Genomic DNA, 23,232 nt, shown 5'->3' with positions numbered 1-23,232 from the left:
TATGAAAATCTTTGGCTTTCCCTCTTCCATACAGAGCCGAAGAAGTGTCACATCCCGTAGCAGCATGAAGAAAGACCATGAAGTCCTTAATTTAACCCAAAGATTATTGAAGTCCTTTGCTACTGTATATTCTCTGAGGATATTTCTCTTTGCTTGGGACGAGCATGTAAATACGTATCATCCTGAGAAAGAGCTTTTGAAATTAGTAAAACTAAGAGGTCTGTATCCTATCCGACTATAACTAATCTCTTTTCGGTGTGCCGTCACAATTAATATATCAGCATCGACTTCTGTCTAAAGCACTTTAACCCCTACTAGCTGTAAATGATTTGAAAATGTTAAGTCGTGTCTTGCTCTTTGAATTTGTAAGGAACACATCACGAGAGGATATTATCTTCCTTCACAAATACTTCGGAGGATATCCCGCGACGAGTGCATTCACTACCCTTCGTACATTTATTGTAATCATCAAACACAACCTTCACATCCATGCCGTAATAGTTTGTAACGTATGTAACATATTTCTTCTTATTTGTTTATATGTTTGATTGTGTTGCCAAACTACTGCATGCAATTAGTAATCTCCGTCGATGGTGTAAATAACTCTCAACTGGATATAGGAAAGCTATGATCTGGCTTTGAATAACTCTCCAAGACTGCAAAGAGAGCGAATTTTCTCAATTCTTTTCCGTGAATACGTTATTAAAAAAGTGCCGGAGACCAAGCTGCTAGCTTGAATCGAAGATATGTTGCAAGGTTTTCATTACAGCGCACAATGCAGATTATGTGATAAAAACGTGCGGTAGAATTAATACCTACGATGTCTTCTCTGATTGTGATACCTTTAGTAATCATTCCAAAAGTTTTGACTGCGTCTTTTCTCTTAAGATGCATATTGTTAAATGGTTTGCCAGTCATATATTTCATTGCATGAAGGCCAAGGTATTTAGCAAAACCACAGTTTATACCAATTATAGCAATCAATTTATTAGCAAGATACACTAAATCAGGCGAATCTTTATGGGAGGGATTATGTATCTGTAATCACTCGAACATCTTACCATCAAAGGCGTCCTTGTTTCTTCCTGAATCTCGGGATTCTACGTGCTGATCTGAAATCGAAGGTAACATTTCACAAGTTTTTTTTTTCTGTTATCAGCAACCTTAGTTATAGTTAGCATAGAGTTTATCCATCTAACAACATTGGAAGCATTTAACTTTCGTATATGGATCTCATAGATCTCATGGACTTCACGGATCCATGGATCTAATGGATTTCATCGACTGCATAAGAAACTGCTCGATGATCGTCTGACCTAATTTCAGTGCAGTATTCATCTGTTCTTCTCATAGTACAGTAGGAAATCCTTACAAATTTCATGTATTCATTAGGCTTTTTGTGTTGTAGAGCCAGTGTGCGCTGCAAATAAATATGTGCTGCCTTGGGATAGTTCAAATGTCCTGCAGCATGAAAAAAGCTCATCATTCCAATGCAACGCAAATGAAGATTCCAAACACCAACACGTTCTGCCATAATGTAAAGTAGCACAATTTCTACAAGATGTTACCCACACAGCAATGAAATATTTTCAAAACGTTTCTAAAACGTACCATCATTTTCCTTCAGAAAATGTATCCTACTTCCCTTAAGGAAATATATTCCATATGTTGTTGAAAACATTTTCCAAATAATACTGAAAATATTTTCGCAATATACTCAAAAACATTGTAGAAATATTTTATACGCCGTTAGAAAAGTTTTCCAAAAAATGTTTTCTGTACCATTTCCACACATTACTGAAAATGTATTTGAAACGTTTTATACAATGTTAACGGAATGGTTTTTAAAATGTTTCGCATGGAATATTTTAAAATCATTTGCCAATAACACTGAAAATCATTTGTCTAAAATAAAGAAATTTTTTCTAAATATTTTTACAATGTATTGGGTACTTAGTTGAAATGTTTTCTGAAGATTTCTAATCCATTTTTAACAAAAATTAATGTTCTGTAAAATAATAATTTTAAAATATTTTCCACTCATACCAAAAAATATTTTCTATACATGACAAAAAATATTTAGTGAATATTTTCCGTACATCACAGAAAATATTTACTGAACATTTTCTGTGCATCACAGAAAATATTTAGAGAATATTTTCTGTACATGACAAAATATTTAGAGAACATTTTCTGTACATGACAAAATATTTAGAGAATATTTTCTGTACAAGACAGAAAATATTCAGAGAATATAAGGTAGACATATCAAAAACATTTTCAAATTATTTTCCTTGGTGTTTTGTAACAGTAGAAAATGTTTAGAAAATATTAAACTAGTTTCAGATATGAATTTGAGCTAAGAAAGAAAATATTTACGATTCATTTTTCAAATAGCAATTGATATGTTTTTGATTTGTTATTGTATTTAGTTTCAGAACGTACTTAAAATACTTTCTAACGAATTCTGGTTTTCACATAGAATATTTTAAATTCTTTCTGAATATTTTTTCGTCATTACCACGATAACACCTACAGTTTGCAATACATTTCTTTCTTCAATACTGAACAGTTTTCCAACTCTTGTAAGTTAAAATATCTGGATTTCATTTGTACAAATTGATGGAGTGGTAAAAGTCTGTGTATGTTGGAACCGGTTTAGAACATACGGAAACTTCTATCATCACGTAAATTTGTTGAAATAAATTCTCGTATTCTAACTTATAGGTTGAAGAAAGAAATGTATTTCGAACTGTCGGTGTTATGGTAGTAATGACGGAAAAATATTCAGAAAGAATTTAAAATATTTCTCTGCGAAAACCAGAAAATGTTAGAAAATACTTTAAGTACGTTCTGAAACTACATACAATAACAAATCAAAAACATATCAATTGCTATTTGAAAAATAAATCGTAAATATTTTCTTTGTTAGCACAAATTCGTCTGAAACTAGTTTAATATTTTCTTAACATTTGCTACTGCTACAAAACACCAAGAAAAGTAATTTGAAAATGTTTTTGATTTGTCTACCTTATATTCTCTGAATATTTTCTATCATGTACAGAAAATATTTTCTAAATATTTTGTCATGTACCCGGGATCCCTTAATATTACAAGGCGACACCGCAGGGGGCACTGTGCAATACAAGTGAAGAAAACTAAATTATCTCGGACACACATTCTATATCTATGCCAATATTCATTGAAAAATGATATGGAGGAACAATAACAATCGGAACAAATCACATGCATTTTGTGAAAAGTATTCTTAATGGAACTAAAAAAAATGCTATAGTACAGTTTCTTACAGAAGTATTAAAAATATACGAAACTTACGAACACGTGTATATAATGAGTTTTTCTTATAAAGAATCACTATAAAACGTGATTATATCACCATGAAACCATTTTATTGCACCATGACTCTTAACACAAGGACGACGTGGACCACTCAGATGTCCACAGTCGAGGTGTCTTAATTGTGCTCTTCGTTGTATGTTTTACACAACACTAAAACAGCTATTGTCGTGCGTAGAATAAATGACAGGGCACAAGGAAGACATCCCAGTTATCAACATGTGAGTGGTTCATGTCGTCCTTGTGTTGAAAGTCATGATGAAATAACTCGAGTATAAAGAAATCAGGTCTACTAAGCTAAAGTACATAATTACAAAAGGAAAGAAAATGCAAGACTGGACTAAGATTTGAACCTGTAACTTCAACTTACCGTGTCGATGCATTAACCACTAGGCTACTCACTGTTTCCGAATAGTCATTCATTCTACCACTCCTGAAGTCAGTGCTCAAGCAACCAGACCGCATTGACTATACCGCAACTTGTGAAGTACTTGGGCAACCAGTGTCTATACTACAGAACCCCACTGGTGGTAAGATTTATACATGATAAATGGGGAAAATAACTTATTTTATATCATGTAAATATTTAATGCGATATACAATCGATTATTTCTTTGAGCTATCGTATATAATAAAGAAATTATCCTTAAAATGATCAAAATTCCACCATCCTACATTACTTATAATTACATAAACCGAAAGCCAAATAAAGGAATGAACCTTTAAAAGACAATACATAAAATAAAATCCTGTAGATTTATTGAGAATAATTACAGTAATAATGTATTAAATTTTACATAAAGTATACATTTGTAGTACACAATATATTCAATGTAAATACATAAACAAAAAGTCTATATTAATTTAAGTCTACTAATTGCATACCGTACATTAAAATAGTTTGAAATGTATATACACCTCATCAGTGTATCAATTTTAACAAGTTTTATTTAACATAAAAAAAAGCACACTTACTTTGTAAGAAAAGTTCGAACAGAGTTGCACCTTACAAACTCTTCCCCACACCCTAGTATTGTAGTTCAGAAGATGACTGTACCAATCACCGAAAACCAAGCAGCAGAATCATGCGTTTACTTACGTCCCCCCCCCCCTCAACACAAAATAAGTTAAACTATTTCTTGAAAAGTTCTCTGTCACCTTCATCTAAGAATATATTTAGCGATACGAAATAGGTATATTATACATTACTTTAGGATCTGAAGTGTGATTTAACTGCCATAAATTAAAACTAAGCATAATATACCCGCAAATTAGCTTAAATGAGTACCATACACATCACACGAAGCGAGCTACGCCAATAAAAAAATCACAGTCAATAAGAATTAATTAGATCTTCAGTCTATATTTTTAAATTGGTGTTACGTTGACGCTATGAACTTTGGGCTTCCTATACTAAATGTATCTATGCCAAACACTCTATATATAAAACGTTTTTCGTCGAATCTGCAAATTGAGCAAGCCGCGCGCTAATGATGGGAGGCTGATGATAGTTTATCACATAGGAAGACACTGAAATGCTAGGTGAGTCACAACACTTTCTTCCTTTTTCTGGGATTCATCCTTACTTACGGTCAAATTTGGTACCGTCTATGTAGTACCTGTGTGCGGCGTACCTTGAAATCATCTCGGTTGATAGCCTCCAAACACAGTGGACTCCTAAAATAAACCAATTGTTGTAAAATTACTACTTGTAGCATGTGTGACAAAATTTAAAAACGAAAGATATCTCAGAATCAAGGTTAAGTCAAACGAAGCGTTTTATGCGGGTTTTTTATCTTACCTCAGGCTATCCAAAATACTAAAACATTGTTTCCTATACTTTTGGAAGTTATATAGTAAATATCTTAATAACTATCACTCAAATTTGGTACGCTGAATAAAGTTATAGTGTAAATATAGAATTGAAACTATGATCCAAACTTAAAATAATGATATTACAGAACACAATAAACTTAACTTAGGATGAAAATGGAAACTGTAGATGCATGTGTATTACTGAGCGAAGGAAGGAAAGTAACTCAGCTGGGTTACGAGTTTGACAGAGTTCATACACAGAAATCGTTCGGTGGTTTATATTTCCTGCTTCGACTTAAAAGATAAAGAAGATAAGCTCGCTTTAAAAAGAGTTAAAAAGAAAAAAAAGAACTTTTAAAAGATTTAATTTATTCTGAATTTTTGTTCAGTATTTGTAAATAAATAATGTAGAAAACCGACACAGAGCTTGCCCGCTGGACTCTGGTGCCCAAATCCCAACTCCGCTATATGCATGCCTGCCATAAAGTAATAGAGATATAAACTTTTTTTAAAAAGTGCAGATTAAGCCTAGCTTAATATTTAATTTTTTTTTAACGATACCTACAGTATGGCGCTAAATTCGTCATACAAAAGCAGAGGAGTGTTTCCTGAGAGTAAAACAAACAAAAAAGTTCCAATAAACTTAGGGCGAGAAGCCCATCGTTCACGTGTTATAGTCTGCCGAAAACATGAAAAAATCAATTCTAAAGGTCCATAGCTCTAAAACTATGGGACCTACGAAAGTCGGGTCAAGACTTCACTTAGGAACTAATATGTGCTCTATCCAAAAATACATATTTTAGAATCCTAAGGTACTCACGCAACAATTTTTATGGAGGTAGTTGGAGAGTACTTTATATCATAGGCCCATAGTCAAACTCCCTCTATAAACATTGTTGTGGAAGCACCTTAGGATTCTGAAACACGCATTTTTGGATAGGGAAGTCTTGACCGGACCAAGGTAGGTCCCATAGTTTTGGAGCTATGAAACTTTAAAGTTCATTTTTTCATGATTTCATCAGCAGCCTATAACACATAAACGATGGATTTTCCGCCCTATGTTTATTGGATTTTTTTTTTTTTTTTTTTTTTTTTAACTCTCAGGAATCACCCCTCTGCTTTTGTACACCGAATTTAGCGCCATACTGTATAAATTAATAAGGTAGAAGTATATGTGATCCTTCTCACTATGCTCACTTATAGATATATCTTAAAGGCTAATGATAAATAACACCAGCCCTCTGCTCCTATACCACCCTGTGATACCGGAGCAGGACGTTTGGGCGCGAGACGTTTGGACGCAAAGCCGTATATCTAAATAGGTTAATCTACTTAAATGGGTTATAATGTACTTCAAAAATAGAAACCGGATGATTATGTACTAAAAGCCTTAAAAATAGGCATTAATATCACTAAAACTCAAAAAATAACTGCACAACCTAAAATTAAGAAGTTCGGAAAGGTTAAATTTGATCCACATTTTCTTTAAAATGCCATGGCAAACAGTCACTGAAAGTCTCAGTTGCAACAAATGCTTAATTTAGTTCTATTTTTTTTTTTTTTTTGTGTGTGTGTGTGTGTGTATAGTGCAGAAAAAAATGGGTCTAATTATTTTGTTTTTAGAATGATATATCCTAATTTCAGGAAAATCGGAGACAATGACCTGCAGAAATATTTTTCAGCATGAATCTATATTGGGCTAAAATAAAATTTGCTGTAGGCATCCTACAACACCCCAAAGTAAACTTCTGTGAAGTTATCTTTACAATATCTCTAACGTAAAGGGTATTCATAACTTCATAGCAATTCATTACACTGCATTACTGCTTATTACTACGTATTTGCAACACAGATAATTGGAAAGGAAACAACAGTGAAATCTAATATACCTATTGAATAATTTGCTTTGTCTTATGTTACAATTACCATGACATTAACATTCCATGACGGAATTATGGGCCAAATCCAGCATTATTCTGCAATGTCAACAGTTTCAAAATTCTGTACGGCGAATTCTTTTATCAGCTTGAATATATTTTCTTCTTTCAGTTCAGTTGATTTTGAGTTTAACGTCCCGTGAACAGCGAGGCTATACAAAACGTGAACCTACTGATTAACGTGGAATCCGAACCACGACGTGAACTCTCGTCGGGAATTTTGTTCTTTTCTTGGGCGGATCGTCTTCTTGAAGCATTGTCTCGTGTCCTGCTTCTCTTTTTTCCTTCGAAATGCATCAATAAAGCGCCAAATCAACCAATGTCGTTCCTTTACGTTCGATATATTATAAAGAACAGAAGTTTGTTTATTTTGGGGTGTCATTGGCTGCCTACAGTAAATTCTATTTGACCCATTCTTCCTATTTAAATGTATAGTTAGTGCCTATTTCTATGAAAATTTATTAATATTATAGTGTCTCAACTTTCTATCAATACAATAGTCTCAACTATATGGTTTAATGGGTATATCGAATAATAATAATAAAACATTCAATAAATACTCACTTCCTGAACTACCCAATACATAGCATAAAGAACAGCTATGTTCATTCCAAAACCAGCTCGTAATCATTTTTTCTGATCTCTCGGAACAGGTCAGTGCTTAATAAACATTTCTTACGTTTTGTACCATGTGTTTTAATAATCTATTATAGAAAAAGAAAATGCAAAAAATTAAAATATGTACAGTATTTTACAAATTCTAAGTCACATCTTTATAGTAACTAAAAATTAATGAGAAATGTACATTGTTTTTAACTTAAATTAGATATCTGAGTTCCAATTGAGGCAAAAATAAATAATAAAATTGTACCATCGCCATCTCAGATATGGTTCAAACTTTTTTTTTTAATAGGAACTAGACATGTTTTTAAGGGGCTTTTTTTTTTTGGTCGAAAAAAAAATTCCCAACAAGTAATGGGCCATCGAGGACGGGGAGTACAATTCATGAATTGTAGAAAACGTGGAAAATGGTCAAATTCGGAGCCTCACAATTCAGCAATGGAGACATATAGAGTTACAATTCTTGTTGTGGTATGCACATAGGGATATGAATAAACTATATTTTATTATAGTTTGGTTTGCGCATGCGTATCTTTAAGTACATAAATTAACAAATGCACGTAAGTTTATGTGAAAAGTCGAAGTTTATGCTTTTTTTCGAGCACTTCCGGTTCGAATTTTAAATTCTGTTTTCACGGTTGGTAAGACCTAGTTACCCGCTCCCCCCCCCCCCCCCCAAAAAAAAGTATCGCTTCTGTGTGCAACCGTTTTATCGCAAAAAATTCGAGAAATCGTCAAATTTTCAAAATCGTCATTTTCTCGAAAACATCATAATTTCAAATTCTTAAATTTTGTCAGATGGTTCAACTGTACATGAATAATAAACACACCAAATAGCATTCTCGACCAATGCTTCATGAATGAACTACAGCCTTTTTAAGTTAGCGAACTTTCGTTAACTTTGAAGTCACAGCTTGCAACAATGAAAGTGGAAAAAAATGCTACCGCAAAGCACCGTGTAAAATTTCAAGATAAAAATTCCATTTTACTGCATGTGGACTTCGCTTAAATTGGACTGTTATTCTGCAAAGGGAAGTTCAGAGTGATCACTGGAGAAACGAGCAAATCTCCTTTACGGGAGTGATATATTATTATGAAACAACTGACAGTTTTGCCATAATAAGCGATGACAAAACACACGATTCGGCTCGTACTCATAGCCATGAATAAGATTCTAAAAATACTCGAAGAAAAGCGAAAATATGCGTTATAGAAAAAGGTTCGAGTACGTGAAAATAAGTGTCTACAATTTAATAAACCGTTTCAGTGATTTCTGATGGTGCTGCATTCCACTTTAAAAATTGCTTTCAGATGTCCAAGATGCAGACAGGTCCGATAAAGGAGTGGCTTTTCAGTGAAACCGGCCGTGGTAAGGGTCTCTGCGACGTATTGGGGAGAGGGGGGATAAGAATGTGGCAACACGGGAAAACGAAAAACAGATTCACAGTATTAAACCAGCAGAAAAATTCGTGTGTATAGTGCAAGTACCAACTCCGGGTATTACTCTCGTCTTGTTGCCAAAAACCGAATTCGACAATTAAAAAAAAAAAAAGTGGGAAAGTGTGCGACCGGTAACTGGTATTTACCGAAGTCATCTTTGGCTTTTATGACAGTAACGGGTCACTATGGACTAACTTCATGCTTTCCCCAAAATCGAGCTTCTGCAATTCAAAGTGTAGATTTAAGAAATTTGCAAAAATTAACTTTTGTTACATACATATATAATAACCAGTGATGGATAGCAGAAATATTATCAATAAATCAAATATTACATGAAATTGCAGTGTTCTTTGTGTTTCCAGGAGGCGCGGTGGCTCACTGGTAGAGCGTTCACCTCCGGTGCTTGGGGTCCTTGGTTCGATCCCAGCTCGCGCCGTGTGGACTTTGTGCTGGACAAACACCGTGCTGGTGGGTTTTTCGGGGTTCTCCCGTTTCCTCCCACTTTCTTCATTCCGCCATTTCACTCATTTCTCATAATCACTGTCTCCTTTAGCCTAACCGGCATAAACGTGGGACGTAAAACTCCCAAGATTTCATTTCATTATTTTTTCTTTGTTTCCACATGCACCTTCAACAGGGTACAGGTTTCCAGAAGAGAATAAGAGAAGAGAATATAAGTGTTTTGTGACTATCGACAACGTGCTACGAGTTGTGAGTGCACCTACACCTATTGGAGCATCTGCCATGGTTACATGCTATTAGCGAAGAAGACACTAAGTAAGCAAATAATTACTTCAGAGTGGAAAAAAATCAGTGAAACTTTGTTTTGTAATCGTAATTTACACTTCAGGTTACATCGGTTTAAGAAAACGGAGAAGGGGAGGCTCATCTTATTATTTGAGAGAGCCTTTTTGATCAAAATAATAAAAAGGAGCCAGGAAAAACTTTTATTCTTTATTTAATGAATGTGAACCACAAACATCATCAAATTGTTGCACTTTCATTGTTTTCAGTGTTACCAACGGTGATATTGAAGTTAATGAAACTTCGCTAACTTCAAGAGGCTGTAGTTCATTCATGAAGCATTGGTCGACAATGCTATTTGGGGTGTTTATTATTCATGTAAAGTTGAACAATTTGACAACATTTCAGGATTTTAAATTATGGTGATTTCGAGAAAGGTGATTTTTGAAAATTTGACGGTTTCTCGAATTTTTTTGCGACAAGACGGTTGCACACACAAGCAATACAATTTTTTTTTTTTTACCAACCGTACCAACCAGGTCTTACCAACCGTAAAATAGAATTTTAAAATTCGAACCGGAAATGCTCGACGCAAACTTCGACTTTCGAGATAAACTTACGTTCATTTGTTAATTTATGTACCAAAAGATACGCATGCGCAAACCAAACTATAATAAAATATATTTTATTTATATCCCTATGTACACTCATGTCCAAAATGATTGTCGCATATCTATAACTGTCTTGTAAGAATATAATTTGATAATGATTTTGCAGGGTACTATTAATACTGATACTACATGTATAATCGGGAAATGTATATTCGTAGTAAATTTCAGAAGAAAAGAATTACAAACCCGAAAATTAGAATGAGTAAAACAAAATGTTGCTAAATGGACAAGAAAGTTTTATTTTCGTTTTATTGTTCTTATTTACTGCTCTTTTGACATGAAATTTGCCACATACATCGTCTTTCCCGATTATACACATACTAACATTATAAGAAATACCGGACGAATTCGTTATCAAATTATATTCCCACAACAACATATTTATAGACATGCGACAATAATTTTTGTCATGAGTGTACATACCACAACAAGAATTATAACTATCTGTCTCCATAGCTGAATGATGAGGCTACGAAGTTTACCATTTTCCACGTTCTCTAAAATTCGTAAATTGTACTTCCCGTTTTGATGGCCCATTACTTGGCGGGAAAATCTTTTCCGACAACAAAAAATACGGGTCATTTAAAAAACATGTCTAGTTGCTATAAAAAAAAGTTTCAACAATATCTGAGATGGTGATGGAATTTTTTTTGGCTGACTTGAAATGGAAGGCGCAAACCATTATTTATGTTATTTATACGTTGATTCATTTTGCAATAGCAATCTACATGTAACTGTATATCGGAACCTTATATATATTATAATATTTATCATAGGTAGAAGTACGTAATACGTAATGCATAGTACTCCGTAAGGAAGCTATTATGAACTCAAGGCATTATGTAAAGTGATGATGCAGAACCACAGGAGTGAAGTAAAGCTCTATTAGATGTAAGGCATAGTTGTATGGGATATAAAATTTTTACACTACCCTCGGTTACGTGCATATCCACCGTCGCTGACATGCCCGCTCCATACGGAAGCACACCAAGCTCATCCTGCTACGCCCTTGTGCTCACTCTGTTAATAATATTCGTGCTTTTCAGTGGCTATCTAGCACTGGTTGGTTCGTATTTTTCGCACTGTCGTTCTATCATTGTTTTTTTTTTTTTTTTTTCATGGTAATCTTTACTTTCAATTTTCAATACATATATTTGCGCCTGATTTACATAAGAGTTGTACTTCTGCACTTCTGAAGCACGGAGTTAAGTTGTTCTAAAGGAGAATATATTTTCGGAAAGAACAGGTTACAAATACAAAACATACCTAAAATATAAAAACTTACTCTTTTCTTTATCATAGCACTATTGTATTCTAGATTCCTCGCCCAACTAAATGAGGATTTCACTTACGAAGTATCAATAACACTAAAACTGTATTCTGTAACCATAGCCGCCCGCTGCAGGGAGCACTTGCTTTAGCAATGGATTTTCCTAATTAGTATTAAAATATGCTAAATTTTTTTATTCACACACAACAGTTAGTGAAGTTAGCAGTGAGTTGTAATAATTGTTATTTTACATTAAATATTATGTGGTTCTAGGTATTTGTATCCGCGTATTTGCTTGTATGTCGGTAATTTTCCCCACTTCCCCCTGTAAAAAAATCCTGTGGGAGTTACTATGTCTACATTTCCCTTTAAAATTCGCTTATATACTACATATACATCTATATAGCAACTAATTTTTAATAAAGATGAATATATTTATGATTACGCCAACCACACGATTAAATTAATCGAGAGCCGTAATTAGTATACACTACTTTAATTGGTTAGTGCATCGCATACACGACAACAACTAGCATATCTGAGGATGTTTCATACTGTGACCAGAAAAATTTACTTCGAAATATCCCATACTGCAGCTAATTTAATATTATATAAGCATTTCGATACTCGAAAAGAAAGATCAATTGAGACGTGTTAATTTATCCTGAATAACTGAGTCCTGCAACCAAGGAAGAGGGGTTAAAATAACTAATTGTCTATAACAGCCCAAGTACCGGCAATAATTAAGTGCAATGAGCAATTACAAAGACGAGACGGCTATTTTTACCGCAAAACTGTACAGCTGTTATTCCTTTTGCTTAATGTAACCAAGTAAGTTGGTTAACACCTTTTGACAATTTTCTTGGTAACTAAAGGTCAGAAGGTATAGCGTCATTAGCTTCCCGCACTTGGACCTGCTCGTCACTGGGGGTGTGGTAAGAGGATAGCAAATCACCAGCCACCATTCACTGCGCTCAGCGAGCCACGAGTAACCAAGCTGGCAACTCCCCATAAACGTCACTACAACTTTTCACGGGAAAGCAACGACGTTATACCTTCCGTACTATAGTAATCCAGGAAAAGGCAAAGTGTAGTATCACTGAGTACTACTCGGTTACTATTCGGCTACACGACTTCTAGCGTAGTTTTAACCGAAATTCGACTATCAGCAGCTAAGTTATCATTTAATTCTTACTCTGCACACGAAAAGAAAAAAAAAAAAAGTTCATATGAACCCGTGGTCAAACGTCTATAGTTACAGGCTGCCGAAAACGTGCGAAAAGGAAATTTAGAGGTCCAGAGTTCCACTACTGTGAGACCGATCCCAGTCGAGTCAACACATTACTTAAGAGCTAGTACGTGCCCTATCCAAATATCCATATGTCAGAATCTTGCGGCACTTACACATTAACTTTTATAGAGCCAGTTGAGGAATACTCAGAAAAGTTGAAGTGCTCATAAACTGTCCATTGATACGCAAGCACCGCAGAATTTTGAAACATGGGTATCTGAATAGGGCACATACTAGTTCTTAAGTGATGTCTTCCTTGACTGCGCTCGGTCCCACACTGAAGCTATAGATTTTTAAAGTTTATTTTCTTATGTCTTCGACAGTCTATAGCTTCGAAAGTATGGACTTTTTACCACAGGCCCATATGAACTATTCCTTTGCTCTGATGTGACAAATCACCTCTGTAGGTTTGATGCTTTAAATTTTTTTACACCCTATATATATACCAGGGTTGGCTGGTTTAAACCAAGGTGGTTTAAACCAGCTGTTTTTTTTTAAAAAAAAAAAAAACAACTGGTTTAAACCAAAAAACGAAAAATGTTCGTAAAAGTGTAAGTGTTTGTAAAATCTTGATGAACACACATTTGTGGGTTATCACGTTTCACTCCCATATATTATTCGTGTTATATTCAGACCTGAATTCCCCATTCATTACTCAAAAAGATTATACTACAAAAGCATTTTTTTTTTTAAGTTTATAAATGTTTGTGATTTTTTTGTAGTTGTTATTATTGTTATGTAATTGCAATCAAAGAAAAATTCTAAATATTGTTTCGTTTCAATGTTTACTATTGATAAAATACTTCGAAATGTCGTACTTTGTGTGTGTGTGGGGGGGGGGGGGGGGTCATACAGACCCCACGAGAGGCATTTAGTGAAATGAGAACTATTTTTGGTATCTATTTATGTATAAATGAGTCTGAGCCAAAGTGGACTCAAATAATTCGTATCTTTATTCACTTTTCTTACTGATATGCAAATTAAGTCGTTGTATTTCTTTAATTTGGACCAATAAAAGTCATTGTTAACTAACTTGAACTAAGGTAGTTCTGTACTCCGTAGTACTTAGAAATTGTCCATATGTAATTCTCTATAATAGTTTTACTTGTGCAACTGTTTATCTTTTTGCTCTTCCGAAATTACTCTTGACAATTATATCAAGAAGCATGTAAAGATCAGTTCAACGTATTTTTATCAGGATTCCTTCGTGAGTGAGTCGGCAGACGTATCGCATTTGTGGCCAATTAGTCCTGGTTCCGAGTTCAAATGGAGGACAATTTCTCTCGGATGTAACTCGAGAAGCGGTTTTTATTCCGCTTTAAGCTTATGTGACTCCTTCCAGCATAACCCGGTTGTTGCATAATAACATCAGGATGAAAAAAAAAACTTATTTCTGTCCATATATGATATGAATATATAGAGCAAATTATTTAAACCAAACAAACCTGGTTTAAACCAAAAAACCGTTTTTTTCTTTCCAATAAAAACCATGGTTTTTGCCAACCCTGATATATACTAATATAAAGAAACGTGGAGAAAGTTATATTGTTTACTGACATAACCAAGACATACGGTTAGTGACATAACCAAGAAGGCAGCAATCTTCTAGAACACAGGAACGTCTTCCCATTTAGCTGTAATAAAAACAGAAAACAACGTGCCCTGCGGGGCACTAACCCGTCTCCACTCGCTAACGTTCACTCGGCATCATTATGTGAATTAAATGTAGAACTTTGGTAAAGAAAGAAACCAATTATTACACTTTTAGCCAAAGCTCACGCTCACGCCTCAAGCTGCGGCTCACGCTCATCACGTTGTTCATCATAAACTCGCACAGCCTAGGATCGAACTAGGGATGCTGATGAAAGAATTGGTGAAAAGAAAATGTGGAGGGAAAAGAAAACTCACGCTCATCACCTTGTCCATCATAAACTCAAATACTCTAGGATCGAACTAGGTGCATTGAGAGATCTACTATTTAATACCGTGCCTACAGTCCCTCCACCCCCCAATTTCACACTCAGTTGAATAAACTGTGTCTGTGTAACGTAATTAACTGACAAATTACACTTGTTCTAATACAAAAAGAAGAAATGAATATCGTAATCTGAAAATACATAGTACTGCCCGCTGATCTAGTTACTAGTGTGTGTGCATTTCGGGCACGTAGTCTCACGTTCGATTCCCTGCGGGAGAGTACAAAAATGTAATTTCTTAATTATTTACGTTCATTCTTCATCCATCTCGTTTAGCATAAAGAGTATAACTATGGAACGTTATCTGAACATACATAGTTCACTAACCTTTTCTTTATCATGATCCCTTTCTATTTTTAGAGCTTGTCTTTCTTGCTTCAGCTTACATTCCATTTCTTCTTTCGACGTCTTAAGATCCCTCATGTTGCATTCCAGCACTTTGTTCCTCGCATGACAACTAGCTAGTTCCATTTCCGCTGTTTCTAACCTTTCAGCTAAAACTGAAAATATAATAATAAAAATAAATATTATCATTTCCCTAAATTTGCTTTCTATATAAATATGTAAGAATTCTCAAAAAAGTATTGTGACCTGCTTACCCAACGCACCAGAAGTAAGCATTCTACAAATGAACCACCGTGATCCCCACGTCTTCTTTAGACTACATGGCATAAGCGTTAAGATATAAAACAAACGTTTCATTTGAAGTTTCACAACCCCAAGCAATAAAATTATTTCCGCCAGTTGAAGAAAGACACACGCAGCGTTTTCATTTTAACTTTTACGATAATTAACATAGAACAAACGAAAAACAAATAAACAAATGCCGTCGAATTGTAGAAGATTCGCTACGCTCGTTTCTATAATTAACAACTAAAACCACGATGCGTAACTAGATCAAACACAACAATAACTTGTCATCACTTATGGAAATTCCCTTTCTTGTGTGTGTATATATATATATATAAATAAAAAGAACAGCCCGTTCTGCATTGTTACTACGCCTATATCTGTATTTTGACTTGTTAATTTTATTCAGCATAGTAACAGAACTCAAAGTGAAAGACAATATACGCCAGATAACAAGTAAAAGTATAAAGTACTGTCCTAGCTCCACATACTCAAATTCATTACATTTCAAATCTTTGATCAGTAAATTCAGTCTCAGCAACTAAAGTATTTCTTACGGGAAGAGTTATATTACTGAGCGAAAGACACTTTAGGAAGGCTTACTTGTTACGGGTGTAAATATGCGTTCAAAGGAATGCCATTGAAACGGTTGTGATATAAACACCAACCAACATGGGTATGTGGTTGCCACTAAAAACTACAAATGCTACATAACCGAGTCAGGACAGGAGCGCAACAAGGAATGGGGCAGCGTGAAGTTGCGTCCGTAAGGAATAAGTGCGTCAGCGAGGGTGCGTATGCGCGTAAGCTAATGATTACGTAAAGACTAAAATCATTATATATTGTTATTAATTACCAGCGTTGGCCAAAACCATGGTTTTTATTGAAAAAAACTTTTTTTTTTGGGGGGGGGAGGTTTAAACTTTTTTTTGTTTGTTTGTTTAAACCAGTTTTTTGGTTTAAATAATTTACTCTATGTATTCATATTAAATATGGACAGAAATTAGTTTTTTTCCCCTTGGTGTTATTATGCAACAACAAGGTTATGCTGGAAGGGGTCACAAGCTTAAAGCGGAATCCAAACCGCTTCTCGACTTACATCCAAGAGAAATTGTCTATTTGGACACGAAACCGGGACTAATTGGTCACAAATGCGATTGCCGACTCAGTCACGAAGGACTTCTGATAAAAATACGTGGTACTGATCTTTACATGGTCCTACTTGTTAATATAATTGTCAAGAGTAATTTCAGAAGGACAAAAAGACAAACAGTTACACAAGTAAAAACATTATACCTAGAATTATAAATATATAAATCGGGAAACTCCCGCCTTAGCCATTAGGAAAATCCTGTTATTACTTTACATGTATCTGTATGTAAAATTTTAAGGTCAACGGATCATAATCACTACGCTAAAATTGAGGTATTAAATTACAAATTTGGTATGTATATATCATTCAATAAAATTAAAACCAAGTCAAATCCAAGCTGATGTTGGAAGCTACATAGGCACTTGATAAATTGGGCAATTTCTATCAATATATTTAAGCAACCTTGGCTTCTTTATAAAACAACAGGCATTCATTCAAGTAGAAATATATCATTTGGTTTCATTTCGTATGTTTAGGCTTAACATCCTTATGAAATACCAAGTTTATCACGGAGAAGACTCCTGCTTAGAGGGACACCTCGAATCGCTACTTGGTTTACACTTGAAAGATGGGTTGTGGTTCGACCGAGAATTAAACACGGGACCCCTTGATTAAAGGGTGGAAAGTAGATAAAAGTAATGCGGATGGTTTGATATGTGGAAACGTCACCATGAAGTTCACACGATTTAAAGCATTTTTCGTTTTTTTTTCTTTTGGTTTAAACCAGTTGGTTTTTTTAAAAAAAAAAGCTGGTTTAAACCAGCCAACCCTGTTAATTACACACTGCTCTCCTGAAATAAAAGTAGTACTCCTTTTGTAAATTTTGCAAATCTATACGGACCTAAAATAGTACATTCCCACGTACATGTAAACTAAAACAAATACATTACAATACAAATTAAAATCAAGTTGTATAACCTCTACTGTTACAAAAAATACATCCGCTCGTTCTGCCATAAATTACTACAGCACTCATCCCGGAAAGTTAAAATTTGACTCTGTTCAAGAATGTATATAAGTAATCAAAATATAAGGAATGTGAATATGGATGAAATAATCAGATGAAAATCGTAATCTGACGTGTAAGTTTTAAAACGTAATTCAAAGCGGGTGGAAAAAAATCATGATTTTTTAAAAAAAATCATTTTTGATGATTTTTTTTAAATCGATTTTTTTGATTTAAATCAAATCTTTCTCCTCGTATAATACAACTCGCGAACTGAAGAAAAAGCATTACAAATTAGTATTAAATGCCAATTATGCCATTTAAGTGAAAGTATTGGGGTTGAATTTTGAATTAATCCCCAATCGTTAACCTATATCAATCCCAAACAATGTTTCTTAGCTTTAAATTATGGTTTTTTTTTTTTTTTTTTTTTTTTTTTTGGTAAATTATAGACTTTTAGTCAAGCATCATCCCTATTTATCCTAGGATGATGGTTCATACCTCATTCTCTTCAGAATAGAACAGCCTTTAAAACGGTAACACTCACATTTTCCCTATCATGTCCCTGAAGCGGAAAATTTTGAGAGATGTCGGGATTTTTTCTGATTTTTTTTTTTTTTTCAAATTTTGATCCCCTCTGGACTCACTTGTGTTAACGCACAGATCTCAAAATCAACTGTTAAATACTAAGGGTGTACTAAATGTGTGTATAAAATTTCAAGCTTCTATCTTGAATAATAAGGGCGGGAAAAATATTTAACAATGAGCTAAGAACATCCTCACCATACCCCAGATGACACGGACGTGATATAAAAATTTCCTCAGACATCTTATTTATCCTAGAATAAAACAGTTTCAAACGGTACCATTCAAATGTGTCCATCGTGTAGGCTATTTGGGGCTGGAAAATCACGAAAAAACGGATTTTCTGTTAAGAAATATCCCCTTTTTTTTAACTTTTTACCCCTCTGTACCGCCTGTGTTTAAAGGCAACAATCTGAAACAAATCTGAAAAATACTAAGGGGTGAAGTGAATGAGTGTCCAAAATTTCAAACTTCTAGATACAAAAGTAAGCCCGCAAAAAATAATATCCCCGAATACCCCAGATTTCCGTATAAAACATGATCTCAGGTAACAGTTTACTGAAACATCCCTATTTATCCTAAGATCATGGTTCGTACATCATTCTCTTCGGAAAAGAACAGCCTTTCAGATGGTACCATTCATATATCTCCATCTTAGGCGGGGAAATCGCGAAGAAAGCTATTTTTTGTTAAAAATATCTTTTTTTTTTTTTTTTTTTACATTTTCGCCCCTCTGGACCCCCCTGTTTTCACGCAGAGATCTGAAATCATCTGAAAAATACTAAGGGTGCACTGAACGAGTGTGCAGAATTTCAGTATTCTGAATGCAAAAAGTAGGCCCGCCAAAAAATAATAAAAATAGACACAAAAAATCTTTTTTTTTTTTTTTTTTTTTTTTTTTAATTTATGACATCCTCACATCCTATGTCTCGACGCAGAGAGAAGTGAAAGCATATGTAACGTGCTCTACAATTCCTTCAATCTTGAAAAAACAAAGTAAAAAGCTTTATTGGTACTTTTTTAATCGAATAATAAAGATTTTATCCTATCACCTAAAAATAGGTGATATAATTTAAAAGTTGAAGCGTTAAGGAAAAAGTACAGCAACGCTTATTAAAGTGACACTTTTTTCCTCAAAAGTCACTGATATTTGGCAGGGGCATATTTTAAAGGAAATTGTAACTAGCTTGCGGCACGAAATACATAAATTTTGCCTAAAGTTATAAAGTCTAAACAAAACAACAACAACAACAACAAAAATCGGAGAGGGATAGGATACGCCGTATTATCTGGGAACAAATATATAGACGCACACACAAAAGAATCTTCGTCTTAAATGTCGATGGTGATTTCCCCGTTGGAATAGCTAACGATTTACAACATAAACCTATGTTACGAAGAGAAGAAAACAGGATTGCCCTGTTACCCGTTCAAAACGGGATTTTCCCTAATCATCCTCTGCATGACACTTGTTTTCAAAGCTGTACATACTGTACATTTGAGTCTCATTGTATTATGATTATCATCTTCCATAAAATCGGAATAACAGAACAGAAACGGGACTTTACTTATTTTCACTTTAAATTATTTCGGAATTTGATTTAAATCAACGATTTTTATTTAAAAAATCAAGTGATTTAAATCAATCCACCCTGATTCAAAGTATACGCTTGTATTTACATACTGCACAAATAAGCCACCATGAACTCAAGTTATGAAGGCAATGTTCCAGTAAAAGACAACTTCTTAATTGCTTCTTATATGCGAGAATAAACCATTAAAATGTACAGGAGAAATATGTAAATTGTTCTATTTTTCAATATCACTCTTTACTCGCAGTCGCACCTACACTTTGCTGCCTCCTCTACCTTTACCGTTCTGATTCAGACAGCACTAGTGCTTGCTAGTTCCCACATAGCACGGGTCATTTTGAACTGTAGCATGGTGTATATCCGAACTCTACGACACTATATTTATTCGCACAAAGCTAAAGCCTTCCTAGACTGAATCTGCTTCGAGAAATGTAGCTCTTCACTTTGAAAATACTCTCTAAGCTAGTAAACAGTGAATTTTCCGATTAAAGAAGTTAACATAAATATTGGCCAGAATAAATCTGGGATATAGTATACAACAGGTCCTCATCATTTCCCGAGGACTCAGGAAGTTCAGTATTTTACGGATTATTCATTGAGGACCTAGCAACTTGAAAATGGGGTAACAAAGCGATTTTCATTTACTTATCGATTGAAACTTGTACATGACATACCACCATTTCTATACGTGGTGCAAGAGTTTGAACTATCCTCGAGTACGGTGCATTTTATGTGCGCCTCTGTAGTGCCCTTGTACTTTATATTTCACTATGTGTGTGGGGGGGGAGAAGGGACTTGAACGCATATTGCATGTCTTGTGCTCGTGGATAGTTCTTACTGTTGCATTACGTACAAACGTGATGGTATTTCATGTAGAAGTTGTAATAGCACACATAAGAAACGCAGATCACGATGTTCTCATACTGCATATTCCAGTGTGAGTACAACATGATCTGGGTTTCTTATGTGTTCTATTACCACTTGTACATGACATACCACCATTTCTGTACGTGGTGCAAGAGTAAGAACTATCCTCGAGTACGGAGCACGATGAGGAGCTGTTGTATACTATTACCTTATTCTGTACATTACGATTAATTTTATTCTCGCCTTATGTAACTGACCCCACATTTTATTACCCAAGCCTGGCCCTTACAATCAGGAACCTTAAATTAGAACAGAAAAGACGGTGCAGTTTTAGGTAATAGTATACATGAGAACCCCCTGTCTTCCGTGCGCGAGGATACTTCATATTATATATTTATACGTTACCAAATTAAATCACTGCGTTGTCTTCATTATATGTGCTTAACATTCTATTTTTACTTTCTAGAATAAATTTTGTTGATTTCGATTCGAAAAATGTTAAATATTTTTAAATTTATATCATGATGCAGACCAAAATCCTTGTTGCATATAATGTAATGCGCTATAGCATATAAAGTACAAGGGCAAATAGGTACGTTCTTTCTTATTTTCGTATCAGTGGATAAGTAAATGAAAGTGGGTTTGTTACCCCCTTTCTAAGTTCGTAGATACTCAATGAATAATCCATAAAAGTATGAGCGTCCAGTTTCTCCTGGAACTCAGACGGTCTTACGTATACTATATCCCAGTTTTACTATACGGATCCACACATTGTAAAATGTACAGAAAAATTTTGGAAAGTGTTTAATTTGCCCATTTTATGTTGAGAACAGAACCCAACGAATCCCTGGGGGGGGGGGGAGCTTCTAACCTTTCTACTGCTACTCCTACTACTGCATACACTATGGATCCGGATAGTAAAACTGCACGGAATAGACTAATCTATAGTTGGCTTTCTCAGACTCATTGCACACTCATTTCAGTTTACATTAACTTTACACTTTATGCTCACAAGATACTTTATCGAAAATATCTCCAACGTTCATATCTACCTTCCTCTGCTGATGGTTCTTCCTTTTTCTTTTTCCGTAATTGTCTTTGGCCATCACTTCCCCTTTCCTTTTATTTAAGAGGTCGAATGTGTCGTCAAAATTTAGCTTTGTGGCTATAAGTCTATTCGGAAAAGTATTTTCAGTATCTACATAGCTTCTGAATCGATCCATTAACTTCCCTATAGATCTCGTATCAGAAATCGGAGAATACATGATTCCTTCTTTTAGATAACTCTTCGCTTCACACAACTTAACGTGATAGTATTTAAGCTTCATATATTATTTTCCTGTACTTTACTTTGCCGGATAATAATTAGTGCAGTATAAATCCTGCATAAAACTCAGAATAAAATTTTTAAAATTTGAAAAAATACACACGCACGAGAAACATACGAAAATTCCAATGATGCCAGGCCGGCAAGGAACATTCCTTTATATTGTATCTCAATCTCCACTAATAATTAAATTCGTATTTCAGGATCAGCCCATGTTTCAACTGAAAATATCACAGCATACATAAATAGCCCATTTTATGTCGTGAACAGAACTATACCAACCTCTGCGTGACTTCTAAGCCGGCCAAATGAAACACTACTTTTGCGTTGCATTAACGCAAATCGGTATGAAAAGTGGCTCCAAGACTAAACGTCCTATGGAGAGTCAATTTCGAACCTATTTTGTTTTCTATATCATGTATGTAAAACATTTTTAGTATTGCTTCCAAAATATTTTCTCTCTCAACATTAAAAACATATTACATTACATTCAACACAATATTTCTAGTACAATTTGTGAAAATTTTCGCTACATTATTTTCCTGCTATCGTTCTAAAAATGTATTTCCTGTACTTCATAAAATGTTTTCCAAACATTTTTTGAAAATGTTTCTGGTAAATATTTGGAATACTTCTCAGGTATAACAAGGAATATATTTTCTCCAGTAACGAAAGAGTATATTCTGAAAACAATGTAAAAATGTTTCTATAATATATCAGAAAATGTGGTTCACTAAAAACACAATATATTTTCCAAAACATAACGGAAAACATTTTCTATTCATTTTTAATATATTTTCCTTTCCCTGTTTTAAAGTTTTATATTCAAAATTCGATAAAATATTCTGGAAATAATACTAAAATATTGGTCGGAAATGCTTCATTTAAGTTATATGAGAAGATTACCAAAATACTTTTGTAAAAAATTAAGTAAACCTTTTAAAAACATTTCTGAAAAATATTTCTTATATTACGAAAAAAAAATATTTTTAAAATTATCTAAACGTTTT

The 23,232-nt window shown here is 34.3% G+C and overlaps 1 long non-coding RNA gene across 2 annotated transcripts; it reads right to left on the bottom strand.

The window, feature by feature from the left end:
* Window positions 1–4,790: 4,790 nt before the first annotated feature.
* On the bottom strand, window positions 4,791–22,615 carry LOC145660617 (uncharacterized). 2 transcript variants are annotated; one of them, XR_014126844.1, is made up of 4 exons: window positions 22,505–22,615; window positions 15,450–15,622; window positions 7,674–7,813; window positions 4,791–5,034 (listed from the first exon to the last, which is right to left on the bottom strand). It is a non-coding gene; the product is annotated as an uncharacterized LOC145660617 (long non-coding RNA). The 2 variants fall into 2 exon arrangements; XR_014126843.1 differs by lacking the exon at window positions 22,505–22,615 and adding an exon at window positions 21,948–22,469.
* Between the last annotated feature and the right edge of the window lie 617 nt (window positions 22,616–23,232).

Source organism: Thermobia domestica, chromosome 9, assembly GCF_964235325.1.
Source record: "Thermobia domestica chromosome 9, izTheDome1.hap1.1, whole genome shotgun sequence".
NCBI lineage: Eukaryota > Metazoa > Arthropoda > Insecta > Zygentoma > Lepismatidae > Thermobia > Thermobia domestica.
Note: the sequence above shows the minus strand (reverse complement) of the source record. Positions and strands in the feature narration are given on the sequence as shown.